This window comes from Cygnus olor, chromosome 12 (genome assembly GCF_009769625.2).
Source record: "Cygnus olor isolate bCygOlo1 chromosome 12, bCygOlo1.pri.v2, whole genome shotgun sequence".
In the NCBI taxonomy this organism is placed as follows: domain Eukaryota; kingdom Metazoa; phylum Chordata; class Aves; order Anseriformes; family Anatidae; genus Cygnus; species Cygnus olor.
The window spans coordinates 16803450-16824041 of NC_049180.1; the positions used below are offsets into that span (position 1 = coordinate 16803450).

The following is a 20592-nucleotide window of genomic DNA, read 5'->3' on the forward strand; positions in this document are numbered from 1 at the left end:
TTTAGTTATAAAATTTATAAAAATAAAATTTTAATTATGCAAAACACAATGATGGTGTTAAACCTGTTTTAGTGTTTAAACCAAAGACAACATTACATAGATTTTCTCCCAGATGTGTGGGACAAAGAGAATCCATGTAAGGAGAAGCAAATGTTTAATAGCAGAATTTAGCATGAGTTTTAAAAGCAGCTGTGTGGGAATGCCTTTGTGCCTTATCCACACCACCAGCTGTACATAAACCTCTGTCCTAAGGCAAACTCTGGTATAACCGCCCTCTGCTAGGCCGTCAGCGTTACAGCTGAGCAGAGCCCGTGCTGCTCAGAGTGGGGCTGCCCCTCTAGCTGCCATAAGGGCCTGGGGAGGTGCTGGCGAAGGCAGTGGAAATCAGCTGAGTCTTATTTTGACTTCAGCTGAGCTTGACTGATGGAAAGTTATAAAGAAGTTCGTCATAAAGCAGCAGTAAGGACTTCACTGTTAAGCTTGTTTTCCCATTTTCTAGCTGGAAGTTGGAGGGATTTGAAACTCATCCAGGGATTTGAAACTTCAGCAGTTTCTCTTCTGATATACTCAAACCAGGCAAAGGAAATTTTCAGGCTGTATTATGACCTTAATACTTCCATGCAGCCCATTATCTGCTCATTATTGAGCTATAATAAACATGGAGTCCTTGAAGTACTTTTTTCTTCTCAAATCACTTTAAGAAAGAACACTCGCAATATCGAATCAAGGACATATTGTCAAACGGAATCATTTCAGGGTAAGCAGAGAGTTTTCTTTGAGTTATGACTGGCATCTTGGGTAGATGGATGTAATTTAAAAAAGCAAGGCTGGAGTTTTTGCCTGTGAGTGAGCTTCGAGGGGTTTTCCCATCAGTCATTAGCTCTGCTTTTTTTTTTCTCGTACCAAAAGTAGCCAAAACAGCACTGTCTGATTTCCTGGATAATATGAAGTATGATAAATTAGATTGCACAAGTTAAGTAGCTATGTATGACCACCAGCAGCAAAGAAGTAACATAAATAAAACAAAGTTAATTAAAATGTTAGCAAATATAAATAATCTAAGGTTCATGAACATTGTTTCATTTTAAATTAATAAATATGCAAAGGTAATGTTTATAATTAAAGCTATAATTTATCTTCATGCTCTGCTTGTTTAATAACAGTGGTAACATAATGTTACATGCAGAAATGTAGTAATAGATTTGTTTAGCACTGACATTATAAACAAATGTCTCAGTCTATTTATTCTAAGTTATGATACAGATTCTTTTCACATGCATCTGATGGCCTTTAAACCATTTAAAATGAACTACATTAATGTAATCTACTCTTGATACTGAACATAACATTTCAGTTTGAATTATCCAGAATCCATGATCCATTTTATTACTCACAAAGCACTTCATACACTTATGATAATGGCAAACCTTGCTCTGTTATTTAAATCCCATTTCAGATGGGATTTTTTATTATTTTATTTTTTAAAACATTTTTGGTAGTAAAATACAAATAAAGAAAAGTCAATGCTCAGTAAGCCCTTTAACAAAGCAAACAATTCAGCTTTTTATGACATTAGCAAATAATAAAGAAAAGATCTGACATTTACACTTGATGAAATTTTACGCTATAACGGAGATGAAGAAAATGGAATGGAAATCACACATGATAAAACTTGTCCATGAAATTCAGATGGGTCTGAAGAATAACTGCTGCTAAATATTTTGGGAGTTCTCTTACTTAAGTGAGGCCCATATTTTACTGGAAAAATTGGTCCTTAAAAATCAGTTCTTTGACACAAACTAAATATCCTATTTAGTTTGACTCATTCTAGCAAAGTAATAATGAGGGTCTTTGGGGGATTTATTCATGCAAGGAAGAAAGCAAAGGAACGTGGTATAGCAATAGTCAAATAAAGGTTTGTAGGATTTAGAATTGATTTGATGTAGCAGACAGGAAATAGATTTATTTTTCATGAAAACTTGTGGTAAATGTTCTTGGAATTTGCATTTAATCAACTGGATTTTGAACTCAAAGTATTTTATATTTAGTGTTGGTCTGAAGTTTCAGCTCATGTGCCTGTGGCTGCATTTTCTGGTGTTGGAATATTACATATATTGCTAAGAGAAGTTATGCATATTAACTTATTGTGGTGAAATATATTTAAAATTAATACATCCTTTTCCACAGATGAGATCACTCAAGTGCATATAAATAGCACAGACAAGACCTAAACCTGAGGTGAGCACCTTCATTTAAATAATAAACTAAATTGATTAAATATCAGATTTATTTGACTAGACTTTTGAGCAGAGTTCAGGCTGGCTTTCCTCATCTGCTTTGTTAGTATCATGATGACACAGTCGCAGAACCAGGTATCCAGCTCATACATAAAGCAGTACTGAGCATATTAAAGGAAGATAACTGCTAGCCCGATATCATGCATCAGAGCTTATCTGATCAACTCACCAGTCTAAAATCAAACAAGACAATAAAACATATTCAGGACCCGAATACTAAAGAATAAATTAAATGAACATTCTGGATAATCTGACTTTATTTGCTTGCTTTACTTCTGATATGTCACAAAAATCAGTTCCACAGTAATTGTGTATGCATAAGACCATTATTAATAAATTGCCATTTTAAAAACATTTTTAGAATTGTCATTTCCCCCTGTGGGAAAGTTTATCTTTTCAAAACTTCACCTTCAATGTCATACCCAGCAGAATTTAGTCCCTAATAGAAATGATGCATGGATATTTTTTCTCTTTGTATCTGCATATTGACAGGGGACAATATGGACATAAAAGATTGAAATATGGGTGATGTGTAAAAAAAAAAAAAAAAAAAAAAAAGGGAAAATCTTCATCACAAAGCTAAATTTACTCTAAAAGTGTTTTGTTATAGTACAAAAAGACAAAAAGAGCAAATAAAAAAACCAACAACTAGTGGAGTATATGTATAGCATGTATGGTGTTTCTCAAAGCTGTCATCAATAAAAAAATATACCGGTTATAAGCAGATAAATGTGGTGTTTAAAAACAAATGTATGTGAAAGTAATGGGGGGTAGAAGGGTCAGAGATGATATGGTTTACATTGCAGAACTCTAAGATTTTGTTGTCTAGCATGGTGTGCCTCTGCCAGGTTCTTGAGGAATGCACGTGATATTTGGTCAGGAAAAGATATCAGATTTAGCCATGGAGAAGAATTAAGGGCCAGAAGCTCCTGGCTCTTAACTTTCAGCCCTGACACTGGCTCCTTCAGTTGTGCTGGACAACTCATAACTGCTCAGATGCATTTTTCTTATTGTATGAAGTCAGTAACAGGTTACTTAATTATCTTTACAGAGATTGGATCTTTAAAATAAATCATGCAGTTGGTGCAACTTGTCATTGTTAGGACAGAGCGGAGAATATTTAGACCACTAGTTTTTAGAAGTCTTACTATGCAAAAAAGGAATACCTCCAAAAAGGTTATTTTTAATTGTGTATTTAAGGACAAAAAAGAGACTATTTTTGAGAAGTTAAATAGCGGGTTTCAGCTGTATCATTCTCTTCAAATGATCCTTTTAAAATAGGAGACAAAACAAGAAAGGTATCCTGAGAAGTGGTACCACACTATTTTCATGTTGATTGCAATAAGTGCTAAGAGTAGAGTGCATTCTGTGTAAAGATCAATGTCTGTCAGGGGAAAAAAAAAGAGGAGGGGAAAAAAGCAGCACAAAGACGTAGGGATTTATCCTTTAAGTGCCTCTCCGGGAACAAAGACATGCCCAGCGAGGACAGGAGCAGAGGCTGCAGAGGAAGGAGGTGGACAATAGCAAGGCTATAGCAGGGTGAAAGGGGAATGCACCAGGAAGAGCATCGGGAGGGAACATCTTCCTTAATTTTATCATGTATTTACTTTCCTAAATCTTCCTGTGTGTTCATTCAACCTTGATCCCATTCTGTGATACCTGTGCAGATTTATAGCAAACATCTCCCTTCAGGATGGTGAAAAAGAGATAAGTCTGAATCGTAAAAGGAAAAAAAAAAAGAAAAAGGGAGATAAAAAAACAAAACAAACAACAAAAAAAGCAAACAGTAAAAAAAAAAAAAAAAAAAAAAAGAACAACACAAGGGAAGGAAGCAAGGCTTGGTACAGAGCTATCATCACTGGTACAGCCTGATAGCACCTGAAACTGATATTCACAAAATCCAGGTACAATATAACCAAATTACTCCAATACTCTCTCAGTAGAGAAATCTTTTTCCCTTTCTTCTTCAGAAAAAACCTTTCCTCAGAATAATTATTAAGGCAGGCCTAGGGAACTGTGTTCATTTCAGAGCTTTCATTTTTAGAAAGGCTGTTTAATATTTATATAAAGCTCATGCTAAGTTTATGCACCTGTCAAAATACTAAATTATATGATAGTGATTGCAAAATGAGCTATTTATCAGACAGATGTCTCTACCAAACCTGGAGTACGTAGACACAAAGGGGCAGAGACTCTCTCACTGTATTTACAGCCTGCCTGGGAGAGGACGTGGTTAACCCTGCTGGCTCCGATGGCTGGGTGTGGTGAATGAGCCCCACTGAACGAGGAGATATCACACTAATAATTGGTTGATTTTATTATCTTTTTTTTTTTTTTTTTTGAGTAATAGGTTGTGAAGCACAAGTAGCTGTTCTAATGTGTGGCTTACCTTTGTGTTTCCTGCAATTTTCTTCAAAAGTTGCCTTGTTTTGACACAGCGTGGCTCCTTTCCCCTTTCTCCAGCTGTGGCCTTAAGCGGGAAATAATGACAGGATACATTTTAAGTGGAAGACAGATGTTCTCACAAAATAAATCTATAATCAACAGCATTGTAAAATAATGCTTGGAGATGTTAAAGTCTGACCCCGGCCAGCTGTAAATCACAACTGAAATGTGCTGTTTGTCACTGCTGGCGTGGGTCAAGGTGTCAGGAGCCCATGTGCAGGGGCAGAGCTGAAGTGAAAGGTCGTAGCAGGACAGGATGGAGATGTGACACGTTGAGGAGCACAGGGCAGGTGTAATACCACTACCCGTGTGAGGTTGAAGTAGTTTGCTATAGCTTTCCCCAGATGTCTCTTGTGTTTGCTGGGTTTTTGCACGGTCTCCAATTGCCTTGGAGCCACCCAGGCTTGTCTTTTCCTCTGAGAAGTGGCTGCTGGGCTGTGCTGCTAAGAAACATACAGTGCCTTGCTTTCATCTGTAACGGGCAGTTCCTATGCATCAGAAACCTTGCCTATAAGAAATCTGGGTACATGGTAAACAAACAAACAACAACAAAAAAATGTTGGTCCCAGAACATAGCATCTTGGCTGCAGCGGGCCAGACTTCTCTTACAGTAGCTCAAAGAAAAATTCGACATCTTTGTGGTCAAAATAGTCTTGTGCTGCTTTCTAAAATAAATAAGCGAAAGTATGAAGAATAAGATGCATGGTCTTCATTCTGCTTTGGAGAGAAATTTTGCGTTAATACAACTAGGACTCTCTAATCCCTGATATAATAAACTCCACTGATCTGAACAGGTGGATATCACAGTTGCTGCTTTTCAGCAACACTGCACTTCCTGCATCATCAAAGGAACAAAATTTCATATACTGGGGTAAAAAATAAGAAAAGAGAGGAGGTAAACTAACTGAATTCCTCCCTCAAATGCAAACCAGTATCTGTTTGCTACTAAGCTTCCTTGAAAATTCATGCACTCAGTAACCAAGAAGGAAACCAGCAGCCACTATCTGGCTGGCAAATTAGTTTTTTTTAACTAATATGGATGGCAAAAACTGGTAAAATTTGGGACCACTTTTTTTTGTTTGTTTGTTTGTTTTTTTTTGTTCTTTCATTCAAAAGCCATTAGTGAATTTTGTACAAAGTATTAAAATATCATCACAATAGATAAAATACTCTGCATTTCACTTGTGCTCTGTACTCACTCCAGTTACTTAACACATAAATTAGGTACACTGGGGAGAAAAATAGTTTTTTTACTCATTTTGCATTTGTTTTGATTTTGTGTGATGGATTATGAATTACCATGCTACTGATATACCTATGCAAAAATATAATGCAATAGATGTCTAATTATGACCTGAAATGAAAATGAGTTATAACTCCTCATGATACTTCTTATGATTTGCTGCATTATAAATAACAGAGATTTATTATTGTTTCACCTACTGCTCTGCTAGTGATGGATCACAATAGTAGATCATCATAATTTTGAAATCAGAACAGAGCTGTTTTTTCTTCCATATAATTCAATTTTAACTCCACTACTGAGGTTGTTGAGTATCACAATCCATCTACTTTATGCTACGTTTTATTAGAAAGAAGATATGTTAATATATTTGGTAGCTGTTCATTACTAACATCTGTTTATTAGACTTCTCTATTAAACTGTCCAACATACCTTTTGATATGCTCATTATGTTTTCAACACGACCCACATGGCAACTACTGAGAAAAACAGATGACCGTGGACCAGTGTTGAAATGAAGACTTCTCCTTCTGTATGTGCTTTGTGTTTAAAGCAAAACTGCTGTAGTACTATTGTAAGTTTGCAAGTCCGCATGTCTTAGCTCCATCATATTCTGTGGTTTGACAAGACCCTTCTTTTTGTAGTCACATTGGGTTGCTGGTACCACTTTACATTCTTTTATTCCCTGTTTTGCCCCCCTGTTAATGTGGTTTTGCTGGTTCCACACCCTGTGCTCCCTTCTTGTGACAGGCCCCACCACAGGATGGCAGTGGGCCTACTGTAGCTGATGGGTGGCTGAAGCAAGAATATCCCGGGCAGCTAATAAAAAGCTCATGTTTGCAACCAAGTCCATTCCCCAGGGAGCAAGCAGCCCCACCAGGAGAAGAGCAGGAGCTGGCAGGTGTTTCCAGGGAACAGATCAGGTGCCATGGCGCACACAGCTCTCACCAGTGACAGACTCTTTTTCAACAGTCCTTCCCTCCATCTACAAATACGAGGCTGTGTCCTTCAAAAATCTCTTTCATTTTAATTACCTCATTCATTCAGCTCATGGCTGTGTCCCCAAGCCCTCCTGTGCCTCTGCAGCTCCATGGAGAGCAGGGCACCCACCGCACACACTCCACCCTGCCTCTGGCGGCAAAGCCAAGGAGCAAGCTCTGCAGAAGCAGGCCTGTGAGGGTGTCCACAGGGTGTGGGCTGTGTGTGCTCATCCTTCTGTGAGTGTGAGACCTCAGCTGATGTTAGGAAAAGGAGAGAAATACAGACAGCCTGTGGTGAATGAGTGTTTGGTTTTTAGTGTGTGCACAATTACTTAAAAAGAAAAAAAGTGTTTAGGGGATCCCTGTTTGACATGTGGGTTTACACCATTGGTGAGTAAATTCAATGTCAGGTGATAACCTTCCTCATGATTCCAGTCTCTGTTCATACAACTCTAGCTGACGTTGCTGGATGCTGCAGAAGGGGGATCTCTGCATCTGTCTCTGAGTGACAGCTGTAAGCTCGGTTATCACTCAGTCAGGGAATATGTGGATGTTTTGGAGAACAAGGGCCCCCAGACACATGTGAAGGAACTGCACTGACCCTGCCTGCCAAACCAAGAGGCCCCTCAAGGTTGAAGCATGCCCCCAAACTCTTTAGGACCGTGGCCAGCAGCAGGACAACCCATTGTACACGGCTGTGTAAGAGCATGCAGGGTGCAGGACCTGGTCCAGCTGTAGGTTCCCACTGAGGGAGAGGGGACAGACCCAGGGTCAACTTGTCAGGGCTGGCTGCCCAGAGAGGAGGGCAGGAGAGTGCCAGGTTCCTCAAACAAATTATTTCAGTAGTTAATTATTATCCTCATTTTTTAAAAAAAAGTGTAAGTTCAGGACATCTGTGGCTTAACAGTTAAGAATTGGATAGGGTTATCTTCTTTCCCTACCCTGTGTTTGTCCACAAACCCAAAATGGCGGTTTTTTTTGTTTGTTTTTGTTTTGGTTGTTTGTTTGAAATCATTTGTGCAAGCATATTGCAGTCTATAAAATGTTTTCAAATTCTTTCCCGGTTGTTTGCATTTCTAAACTGGAGGTCTTCTGCCTGGACGTAACACCACCTACAATTCCCTGACACCCTCTGTGGAGTAGTTACTTCTTAAATATGGATGCATGAATATTTATGATGCAAAGTGCATTTTCTCTAAATATTCTGCAACATCAGTTAAAAATATTTTTAGGACTGTTTCTACCATCGACTTGTAAATGTATGGAAAGCAGGCACAAAGTAATTGTTTGGCTGCATTCACTCATCCTCTTTTGTAACAGTTTCTGTCACCTAATAGCTGGTAGGAGACTGCAAAGAGACAGAGGGGGACAGAACCAAGCTATTGAGGTCCACTTGCAACCCACAAGTGAGAACAGACACCAAATTGCAGCTTTGCGAGAGCCTAAGAAAAGGGATGGGAGCAGAGTGGGACAGGGCGTCCCGCCTTTGTCACAAGGTGACCCCTTCTAATTACACCTGGATAAGACATTAGGGCAAAAGAAAGCATTCTGTATTGTGGTTGTCCAATTTATGTACTCTCAAGAGGATTAGCTGTCCATCTCTGCAGCTATTTTTGGCATATTCCACAGCTGCTAATTTCATTAAATAGCCCTGAGAAGGGAGTGTATTAGCCGTCAATATAGTTTCACGTTTTTCTTTCCCATTATTATTTTTCTTAGACTTCTTATCCTTTGCACAGAAAGGAAATGCACATGAAGCTTATCCAGTTCTTGGTTATTGAGGAATAAATAATTTTGAGCATTGAAAAACTTTCACAAAAGACCAACTTTAATGGACCTTAGAAATCTGGGAAGAAATTAATAAGTAAAATTAAAAGAAAAAAAAAAACAGAAAACCCTAGAAGCATGATTAAAATGTGTGTGCATATATATATATACAGTCTTAAAACTCCTGCTTTACAACTGAATAAATAACTCCTTGAGCAATAATTTGTTTGCATGCTGTTAATTAGAAGCATAATTAATTTTTGTAGATTATAAATAATGGTGTGCAAAATGTCATTCCCAGCAGATCAAATGGAAATAATATAAACATTCTTAAAAACCCAAGAATAGCTTGCAATGAAAATGATTTAAATTAGTTATGATTTTTTGTAATATCTTGTACTAATGAAAACTATAAATTTCTGTCTGAAGTTGGTAATTTATTGGCAAAATGCAAGGGTTCATTAATCATTCTGCTTTCTCTTATACTTGGCACATATGGAAGGAAAATCTCTATGTTTATCACTGCTTCAAATAAACAGTAGCATAAGTAGATTATTCCCAACAGAAAGATTTTCCCACACCCTAATCTCAGAGCAATCATTCACTGATCTAAATGAGCAGTTACTTAAACCGCTAAGAAGGGATGCTAATTAGCTAAGGAAAACTAGGCAAGAGTATTTAATTTAAAAAATATATATATCCATTTTTTTTCCTGCTATCTTGTTTCTAATGTATTATTTACTTTCATTTTGCTTGGATGCTGTCTCCATGACAATATCATACTTAGTTTTGTCTTCTCAGGAGGACAAGTTCTTACAAACTCCTCCACTCTGAAGCTTGGTTTTTGTAGCCTCCACTCAGCTGTGGCTACACCTCTCACCTCCCAGTTAATTTAGTTATGTATCAGTGCAAAAATGGGAATGAATGTGAGTCTACATTGCTCTCTGCAAGGAGGGAGGTTGGATTTGGGTCTGCCTGGACTCTAAAGTCTTTAAGATTTGTGAACAGTTTAGTTTTTCTTTAGATGTTTCATGCCTCCAGTCCGAACATGCCTGGTTGGCCATAACAGCAGATTTTGGTGCCTGAGGTGTCGCTCCACACCAGCTTTGCACTGCTAGCTGCTTTGCTGCTGCCGTGGAGTTGTGCTGGTGTGCAACTGGAGCTGTATCCTGCAGAGGCTGGTCATCTCATTTGCTGCTGGCTGTTGTCCTCAGTACTGGGAGGCTCTGATAGTAGTAATCGTGTGAAAAAGGACAATAATCAACACAAAGTAAGGGCAACCCAACATTTTCATGGCTTAGGGATTTATTTTCAACTTTTGGTTTCATTTTATTCTGCCTTCTGACTTCCCAGGGTTGAGAGATGTAAGGAAGGATATTTCATGGAAAATATATGGCTATTGTCAATAGTCAGCTAATGGCTGCAGGCAAGCTTTCAGATTTTAAATTTATGCATTTATTCCATTAAAAATGAAATGATCCTACAGAAGGGAGAGGCACTGAACAACACCACCACCACTCCTGCATGGATGGAGCATATTGGATATGGATGAAATTCTTGAATTGTCTTACATGCCATCTCAAGCTTTTATCCTTGCCTCTGATTCTAGCAGATATGCAATACTATATAGAGCTGATGCCATTTAAGATATAGCTTATTTCTACTTAGTAAATTGTTTTCCCTTTATATGCTCTTTTGCAAATAAAAGAATCCAAATGTCTCATTCTCTCTCTCTCTCTCAGCATTAATTCTTCAACTAGAATCTTAATGTTATATAAAGACATTTTCAGGATTGTTGTCATAGATGAAGTTCTAACAGACATAGGTGTTAGAGATCTTGCTGATATTTCTAGATGGCTGCAAAAACTGTGTCTGAACAGTGGAAGCACAGCTGAATACTGTTGAAACCAGTAAAATACATCAAGTATATTCCTGTGTGCAGAGATTAAAAATTGCACATACGTAAAGTGTTTAGACTGGTCTTTGTTTTGTCTGTGAGATGCAATTCACCAGTTTGGCATTCTGTTGAGCATCATTGTGGAGCTTTGATGTATTCCCCATTAAAATGCATGTGCTGTACTTCTGGAGGATTGATGAGAGGTGGAAAAATTGAAGATGTAGTAGAAAGAAAACAGAAAAAGAAAGAATTCTCATAGGCTACATAGACACAATTCATGTCAACATGTGAATAAATACTTCATGTACCTATGGCTAGACACAAAACACCGACACTTCAGTGCTCTGCTGCATTTTGTCTATAAAATTACTAGCTTAGAAAATTGTTCCAAACAAGACATACTCTGAAATAATGCTTTTGCATTCAAAGCAATGTGTTTGGTTATCTGTGATTATGGGTTCTGTTCTTAACTCTGCCATAGGCTTATTGTAAGATTTCAAAAAAAAAAATATTGGAAAAACAAACAAACAAAAACAACAACAAAAAAAAACCCACCCATTATTCTCTATTGGTAAAATGAGAATAAAAATATGATTAGGGTGTTGTTAATTATCATTTGTGAAATGCTTTGAGGTCCTCAGAGAAAAGCACTATAGACATGAAAACAAGTGTTATTTTATAAAGATCTAATAAATAAATAGCCATGGGACCTGAATACACTGACACTAAGAATAAATTGTTTTATGACACATACCGTCACCTTCGTAGTAAAACTGCTATGAAAACTAGAAGAAAAAAATAAGGCTTGCATTCAAGGCTTGCATCCACACAACTTGTGTTTTAGCAGGAGTATTATTTTAAATCCTGACCTCCAGATTAGATTTGTCACTGGATAGATGCGCAGTTTTATTTAGTAATATACAGAAATAATTGAGAAAGGGAAGATTCACAGTCATGTGACTGGAAGCATGAAAAGCCCCCAAAGCCTTTCATGTTATCATCTTTGAATAGTGCTTTGGTCTTTTGTTCCTCTTATGATAGATTATGCTTTTGTATTGCAATGACAGTGAAGCTTTTACCCTAAATTGCAGGGGGGAAAAAAAGTTAACAGAGATTAAATATATGTTCACTTACCCACAAAATCTTTTTATAATGCTAGATACCACTGATAGTCTCTTCATCTGCTACTGATGATGTATTACTTATATATGACTGCTTTCCCTCATGTCACAGTTAAATATCATGAGCTGTGTACTATGGGGAGGGAAAAAAACATTAAACTTCTTTTAGGAAAATAATTAGATTTGGAAAATATCACAAAATAGCACCATAATGAACTATTTCAGTAAAATGTAGACAATGGATTCTTATAGAGATATATGTATCAGCTCTGATTTTTTTTTTTTTATTCTCAATTATAGTTATTTTTTAGTATTCTCTGCCTGACTCTCCAAATTTTGTTCTACCTTCAAGAAACTTTAGTGAATCCAAACTTTTATACAAGTTAAAAATCACTGAATCTGGCCTACGCTACAGGGTTACAATTTACTAAACTGCACTGGAGAATATTCTGCACTGGCTATGTATTTTGCCGGGGTAACCAGTGCAGTCACCCAGCTGTTACACCAGGGCTTGAGTTGAATCAAATGCAGGGTGTTAACAGTTTGATTTTTTTTTCATTGATTTTACAGGCTTTCTGCTGCTTCTTATAGACACGTTCTGTTTTGTTGTTGTTGTCTGTTATTTATTTATTTATTTATTAAATAAAATGAGGGAGGGATATACTGCTAAGTGCTGTCAGCTGTTGTAGGTGGACTATGTGCCCTAATCTGAAAGAACCACAAAAGGAAAAGTATTTAAAAGCAGGGAACTCAGCCGCCGTCTATTCCCTGATGGCAAACTGGTATGTTCTTGTAGGTGGTTGTCACCTTTTGACCATGATGCTTAAATATTATAGAGAAGTAGAAGAAAACAGGGTTTAACAGGCTCATATTGGAGAAATGCTTTATAAGAATGATGAGCTTGTTTGATTTGTACATAATAAGCACCAGGTGCCACATCATATGTGTAAGCTGTGTTACTCATGATCCTGAGTTTCAGGAAAATCATTGTGCCTGGCCTCTTGTTTTCCTGAATCAGTTTTGTTTAAGCTTCAGACGGGTGACAAAACCTCCAAGATATTTCAGATTCAACCATAACCACTGCCCAGGAAAAGATAATCTGTATACAGGTAATAATGCATTCAAAGCAAAATCCCTGAAGCTCATGGATCTGCTTAAATCTGGGGATGTATATTTTGTTTGTTTTAAAGGCATTATGTGAATGATGTAATCCACTATATGAATAGCAAATTATGGAAATATTTGTATTTTAGATATATTAGAGCATCTTCCTTGGGATCTAAATGCAAAACAACTTCATTTTTACTGAGATGACATGGTCATGAATAGGAGATATTGAGCAATAGAATAGATAATGACCCATATGTAATAGTTGCCTTTAGATATACGGCCATGTTTACAGAGATCATGAGAAGACTTCATGCACTTCAGTGCAATTTACTAAATACAACGTGGGATGAAATTGCTGTTGTTGGAGCACAGGACAGTTTTAGAAATGAGTAGCTTAGGGGGAAAAAAGCCTTATGTATTCACCTGGAACAGAAAGCATTAGTATATTTAGATGATTGTTCTCTTGAAATAATTTACAGAACTGTAATACCTTCAACAGTGAATTCCAGTTAATTGCTTTACCATAAAAGAACACTTGTTTTTCCAGGAACAAGTCCCTTATGAACCTTCCCTAATGAAGTTTTCTTGCAGACTTCTGTCTGGTTTCCTCATGCCTTCTGTTATCTCATCAACTTTATTTCTCCTCATTTTGTCTTTTCTATGGCAGTACCTAAAAGTCTTTCCATATTCTCACCCTGCCTTCTACTGAAGGTGTATAATTTAATATTTCCTACTCTTTCCCCAACAGCTTCTAAGTTGTCATATAGTTAGAGGGGCAAAAGTATATATCACTGTGAAGTCAGGGTAAGCCTGTCCTCAGCATATGCAGCCAGTAGTAATACTGAAAGAACAAAGACAGTCTTCTGAGCATCCCCTTAGTGGGGACAGTATTTGACTCTGGCCTCTAACCAACCCCTGACTTTAACAAAATCTTCAACAACAGTCTCTCTGGCAATGCTGCCTGTCTGTTGAGGGTAATAGGACAACAAATTCAAAGGGACAGACAGAGTCATGATTACTGGAGACTCATTTCTTTAGAAGAGAGGGCTAAAAATAATTTGGCCTTTAGATAGCTGCAATATATTCCAGATGTCTAGTGCATTACCATACAATTCCTTTACTTCTCTTCTACCCCCTAATATATATGTATGATTTTTTTAGTATTTTAACTTTTATTGCAAAGTTTTAAAGGATTTCTATATAATATCCAAAGCATGAACGAATGCTGACTTAAAAAAAAAAAACAAACAAACAAACTGAATGCAAGTTAAATGCAAAAAGCTTGCAATTAGTTTATGAAATGTGCCCTGAAATGGAAGAACATATCTTTCAGCAGAAGTTGTGAACACTTAATGGAGATAGCTAATAGGATTGGCCCAGCAAAGTTGCAACTAATAGCGTGCAGCAGGATTTTCAAAAGCACCAAAGGAAAAAACACTTTAATAGAACTCCCATACTTAATCTTCTTCTTCTAGGAATTACCTCATTGTTGCTAAGCTTCCATGACATGAACTTCTCTTTTAACTCATATTAGGAAACATTCTCCTTGCTAGACTTGTGTTTTCAGGTTGCAGAATTGAAAATTAAGTTTTGTGAAGCATCCTTACTTTTGATGATAGCTTCTATACGTTGTACTGCCCTATAAATCATCATAAACCTAGTTTAGGTAGAACTATGTGTATTTGAAACCAGAGTAGTTCTTCATTACACTGAACAATTAAGACATAAATGAAAACTTAATGCATTTAAATGATATATTTTGGATGAATGGAAATGGGAAAACCATTATGTTCTAACATCCTTACAAGAGGGCCTATATGAAATATATCCACAGTGGTGGTTTGTACAGTATGTATGCTTACTCAGTAAGTAGCAGGGTCCAAGTTTTATGTAAGTGTTCCATTTCATGACAATTTGGTTAGTTTCCATGGAGATAATTATGTTGTCACAATCTAAGGGTAAAGATTTCAAGTGCAAGATAAATAGGAGAAGCACGTGGACCTCCAAGCAACAAAGATGTTCTTCTTTTGCTCCATAGTAACAAAAGACAACTGTAATCACAGCAATGAAAGAGTGAGCTGTCTTTGCTATAAACATTGTTAGTGCTCAGTATATCAACACTCTCCATTTCATACTATGCCTCTCAGTACCTTTTTCTTTATGATAGCGCTTTCAGTGGATAATAGTTTTCACCAGTTACAGTAGAAGGGGGCCAACTCTTTAGCAGGAATAAATCAGCCCAGCTGGACTGAAGTCAATGAAACAGCTCTAAATTAAAGCTGAATTAAGCTGCGTTGAATTAAACCATTTGAGAATTTGACTTCACATAGTTCACCTCCTCTGCCAAGTGATCAGGTCAATAACATAAACAACAGAAGAAAGATACCCAATGGATTTTTTTTTTTTCCCGTCTCTATCTAGATGCTCCCATGAGTCCTCCAAGTTGCTCAAGACAATAGTTTGGTGAAGTTTTTGACTTACCAGTCACACAGCCACTTCCTTGCTGGGAACTCCTGCAGACTATACCCTAAGGTTGTTTGAGGTACCCTTCTGGTGATTAGTAAAGACAAAACCCCACTTTTCCTTTTTTTTTTTTTTTTTTTTTTCTCTTCTAGCTATATTTATTTAAGTTAATGACAAATGCTCATTCAACAGATGGGCCTGTCATGTTTCTTAGACCACTTGCATTTCTGGTCTGTGAATCTCCTAGAAATTGCTCTAATTTTTTTTAAATGTTGGACTATGGAAACACTGGAAAAGAGTCTGACTAAAGCCCAAATGCCTAGGAATATTAAAAAATAAACTGCAGGTGAGTTGAAGCATGTTTACCATCTGTAAAGCCACTTGTTTGTTATGGATAGGTTAGTTATTGGTTGTGCTGTCTACTTCTTGGCCTTGTAAGTCACATTCAACATCGGGATAACAAGAAATATCTACTTTCAGTGTGTAATATGCTCAGCTTTTTGAATTTAAAATCTACTCAGTACCACCACAAAAGAAATATTTGATACATTGTTGTTCTAAACACTGAGAATTTGGGTGCCTAAACACAGGTACGCAGCACCAGCTTATCTTGCAGGTGGTAGAGCTGCTGTTGGGTTTAGGAAGGCCCATATGCTCCAAACCAGCAGCCAGAGGTCAAGTGGGATGGTGGCTCACCCTTCCTAAAATGACACTAAATGCTGGTGTTCAGGCAACCAGATCTCACCCTTTAGACGAAATCCACTTTGCTTCCTTGTGCTGAATGGTTTTCTTTTCTTATTGTCTTACAAAATGTGCAGATATTATTTAAAGGAAAAAAACCCAAACCCTCCATAAACTGCTGTTTGGGTGTGTTGGAAAGATAGTACAAAAGGCTGCAATGTGAAAAAACTCTTTAGAGGAGATTATTTTTACATATATGATCTATATTGTACCCATATGATTTAGGTTTTCTATAAAACATTTATGTATGCATTACATATATTAGTTCTGGGTAATATTAGGTGTGTTATATCTTTCTGTGAGGAAAATTATGTGCGTGGTATATGTAGAAGGCTTTATATTCTTAGATTATAAATATATGTTGAGATTTTGCCTTTCATTTATTAATTTAGTGGCACTGCCTCAGTTGTATGCTTTGTTCAAGACTTACAAAAGCTTCTGTAACTTAAACCATCTGAGGGAGTTTTCTTTCTGCGGTTTCACATTACTTGAGCAAGGAAGATGCCCTAGACAGCAGTGCTGCGTGAGCGCAGGATCTCAGTGGGAGAGCTATGCTCCTGGCTTTGGTGGGGCTGTGCCTGGAGCCTTGGCCTCAGCGAGCTGCAGCCACGTCCACTTTCTCCTCCAGATCAGAAACCCTCCCCCATTCTTGTTATTCTCTCATTCTGCCACCTGCTTTTAATTTGCGAGTGAGGCTTATTGCTCTTCTTGATCTCTCATCTGATTATTTTGTCTTACTAGCTTCCAAAGTATATGGTAATGAGAGAATAGCAACATAATAAGCAGAAAATTCCTTCACATTATGGGTTTTTGACTGATAGTTATTTTTCTTGTATTTTCTTTTCACTGCAGATGTCTCCTTTATTTATTTATTGTTTGTTTGTTTGTTTTCTTTCTTCAATATTATTTCTTGATTTTAGCCTTTGGGCTAGGATCTTGCTGTTTCCATCCTTCAGTGATTTTTTTTTTTTTTTCCAAGAGAATACACTTTAAGAAACTTTTCAGTTTACTTTTCAAACTAGACTCAAACAGTGACTCAGAACTGAGCACTGAGCTGTCTGAATTATATTTGTCAACCAGTGCAGCAGTGGAAATTCATGCCATTTAAAGCAATTAAGACATTCTGTCCAGAAGTTACTTATGCTGTGAAACTGGACTTGGGAATATTCAAGCATATGAGACCTGTGTGAATTTCTGAATAGTATGTTTCTAAAAATATTTTCTCTTTAGTATTATAATATACACATTTCCAAAGTTATCAGTTAATCTGCATATGGGCTATTGAAACCTGGTCTTCCACAAATCATAGGTGGTAAACAATCAGGCCCACCCTTCCAGAAACATGCAAAAAATACATCCTTCTGAATTTCCTGTGGGGTTTGCAGTGCTTGCCATGTGAGAAAAGAACAAAGAACATTTGAATTTCTTTGAATTTGATCTTGAAGTCAGGAATATCCCATAGAGACACTTGTTCACTTTAGGGTTACAAGTATTGCTCAATCTATTAATGAACTAGCACAGCAGCAGGTTTAAGTCGTCATTATATGATGAAGCACAAGGATACGAATAACAGATGCACGGATTTTGCTGCTTGCAGAATGTGGTTATATCACAGAGCAGCACAACTCAAGCACAAGTACCAATACCTTGTTAAAGAAGGAAATATCCTGAGGTTGTACTGAGGTCCATTAACAGAGCTTAGCAGAAACCTGTGGTACATCAACTCTTGCCCAGATTTTGCATTTCAGACCATTCTTTTTACTACATTAACTGTATAAGGAGTACATCCAAGCAGATATTGCATATAAAACTCATATATTCTAAAGTTAAAGTACTTCTTAGATTGTAAGTATCTCAGATTTTTTTCACATTTATCATGAAAGACAAGAGCCCACAGATGCTGAGCATTGTATCATGATGCAGGTAGACAGAGAACCCTGTTTCCTCTTTCCCTTCCCTCTTCCCACAGCTCCCCAAACTAAATCAGGAGTTATTGTAGGAGTCCCATTCCATTCTTTACTGTGCAAGAAAGAGATTTAGCCATTTGCTTCTATGGCTTACTGTCTAGACTCTGGCTTTTAAATATGCTTACTCTCTTTTCTAAGATTTGATGCTAATACTATAGCATCAATTCAAATTCCCCAATGGTGGTCACTCTTGCATCTGCAATGGATAAATTGGGATAGCTATCAGACCTTCAGGATATTTCATCCAGTTGAACCACACCGTGAGATGTAATAATTGATTTATTCAATGATCTCTGCTGGCTTGCATTTATACAGTCTACTAAAGGAATCCTAGGTCCTTGCACTGAGAGAATTTCAAAAGTTTCATAGAGGATGACAATTCAGAATGTATGAAAAGAAAATTTCTTTGTCTGGGGGTCTGGAATAGTTAGAAAAGTGCTTCAGTGTCCTCAGAAGTCAAATTAACCACAGTGTGTTGTATACCTGCTGTTAGTTTGGTTGCGAATCAAATGACCTTTATTTAGTAGAGCATCCAAATGGAGCATTTTGTGAGAGTGTTACTTGAAGTTTCCTGGTGAAGACAGTGATTTAAAAAAAATATCTTTTTGATAGGCTTTGACCGTTCATGTAGAGAATGTGTTAATGGCAGTTCTTCCCTTTAGCAACTTAATATAGAAAGTTAGGCTTAGAAGCTGTTCTCTGCTTTTGCCACAGCTATTTTACTTACCAATAAAAATTCAAAGGGCTATGCTTAGTTTGCAATGGGAGTGTGGAGGAAAGGGGCAGCTTCAATGTCAGTGCTTGAATCATGAGGATTATATTTTATCTTGGCCATTATTATTTATTTTTTTTTAAATAAATCTAACAAACCCATGACAAACAGAGTAAATATGAAGCAATGTCAAGGCTCGTCACTCTTCTCAGCTCTAGCAGGGTTAGGCTTTAAGCTCCTGGTGCTGTTTTCTCCCAGCACCATGCCTTCTCCATCCACATTGCTTTCATTGGAGACAAAAGGATTTTTTTTTTCTTTTTAAATTTTGGATGCTGAGGAATTGTGCCAGGTTGAGCTGGCAAAGAGATAAGTGCCACAGCAGGGAGGAAGATTCATAAATGATGAAGACACAATCTCTTAAACTCCCTCTCTCACAGGTGTTTTGTTATTAATGAAGCTGAAAAAGATGCTCCAAATTACGTCTCCTCCTTGACATGAGAGCTTTGGCAGCCCTTTGTGACTGAAATCTCCTGCTCTTGCAGGTGTGCGGGATAAACTTGCAAGCCAGAATGGGGAAACTGGAGAGAAAAAGAAAAATATTCACATACCCAAGGGATCCTAGAGATGGAAGAGGGAGGAAACAGGGAGAGCGAGAAAAAACACTCAGTCAGTGCTTTGTGAAATGTATTCTGTCAATATAAGGGAGAAGAGAGAACTATAAACTTCATCTCCATGCATCTTATTTATTCCTCCAGCCCACATAAGCATGGCAGCAAAGAGAATTGTAATCTGGTCTGTAACCCTACACTGACATCCTGTTTAAATTCCTAAGCATAGCAACCTAAAGGCTAAAAGGATTTATGAAGTTTTGCAAGCTCTTTTCCAGAAAACAAGTTATGACATCAAGGCTTTGGAACAAAAGAAAAAGGTTTATTTTTTCTGTTTTATTTTTCATCTTTTTTCCCCAATGTGTTAAGACCTGACTTGACAAACAAATGGAAAATAATTATATTATGCTGGGTTTTATTGCCTTGTTATGGAAGAATGAAGTTCATTTTTGCCTTTTATTGGCACCATCTGTTTCTTTTCTGGCAAGTATCTAAGACAGCATCATATGGTAATATCATACATATAAGTGGGCCGGTCCTGAAGTATTCAGGTTGTACTGATCATCAGATGCTCAAAACTTCTATTTTTCATTACTCCTCATTCTACTGTGTAGCCTGACAAAACAAAATTAAAAACACAACGTAAGAACTGTAACACACACTTCCCTTGGAGAGAGAGACAGTAAATAGTTACCTGTTAGAGATGATGAAAAATGTAGGTAGTGTGTTCAGGAAGAGTTTTGCTAAATTATTCTCACATTCACCTTTCTAAAATACTGGAAATGTCAGTGAGCAGTGCCCTCACCACTTCTGCATGTGGAGCGTGGTGCAAAGCTGTCTGATCAAGGGCCATACATAGGTCGGCATTGCAGGGGGACGTGCTGTAGTTTTGAGGCTAATCAGAATTTTTTCATTGACCTTATTGCCAGAAGACATCTTACTCTTAGATACTCATTAACTGGCAGTACCTCTTGATTCCTTAAGGGAGCCTAAAGTATGACTGAAGTTGAGTGAGCTGTGGCACTAAGGGACAGGGTTTAGTGATGGGACTTGTTAGGTTGGGTTGATGGTTGGACTTGATGATCCTGAAAGTCTTTTCCAATCTCAATGATTGATTCAGTGATTCTATGAGATGTGTCCCACTTACTGTCACATAAAAAAAGCAATTCCAGATATTGATGTAACAAAGCTCTATTTTAATAGTTGTTGCAGTCAAATTTTATGAAAGAATAAAAGTCCAG

General features: G+C 37.3%; 2 long non-coding RNA genes across 2 annotated transcripts; one reads left to right on the forward strand and one right to left on the reverse strand.

Annotated features, from left to right (window-relative positions):
* Positions 1–485: 485 nt before the first annotated feature.
* On the forward strand, positions 486–7794 carry LOC121076637. Its single transcript, XR_005823633.1, has 3 exons — positions 486–757; positions 2188–2238; positions 6736–7794. It is a non-coding gene; the product is annotated as an uncharacterized LOC121076637 (long non-coding RNA).
* Positions 4687–14726, reverse strand: LOC121076638. Its single transcript, XR_005823634.1, has 3 exons — positions 14343–14726; positions 11764–11883; positions 4687–4767 (listed from the first exon to the last, which is right to left on the reverse strand). It is a non-coding gene; the product is annotated as an uncharacterized LOC121076638 (long non-coding RNA).
* Positions 14727–20592: the final 5866 nt, after the last annotated feature.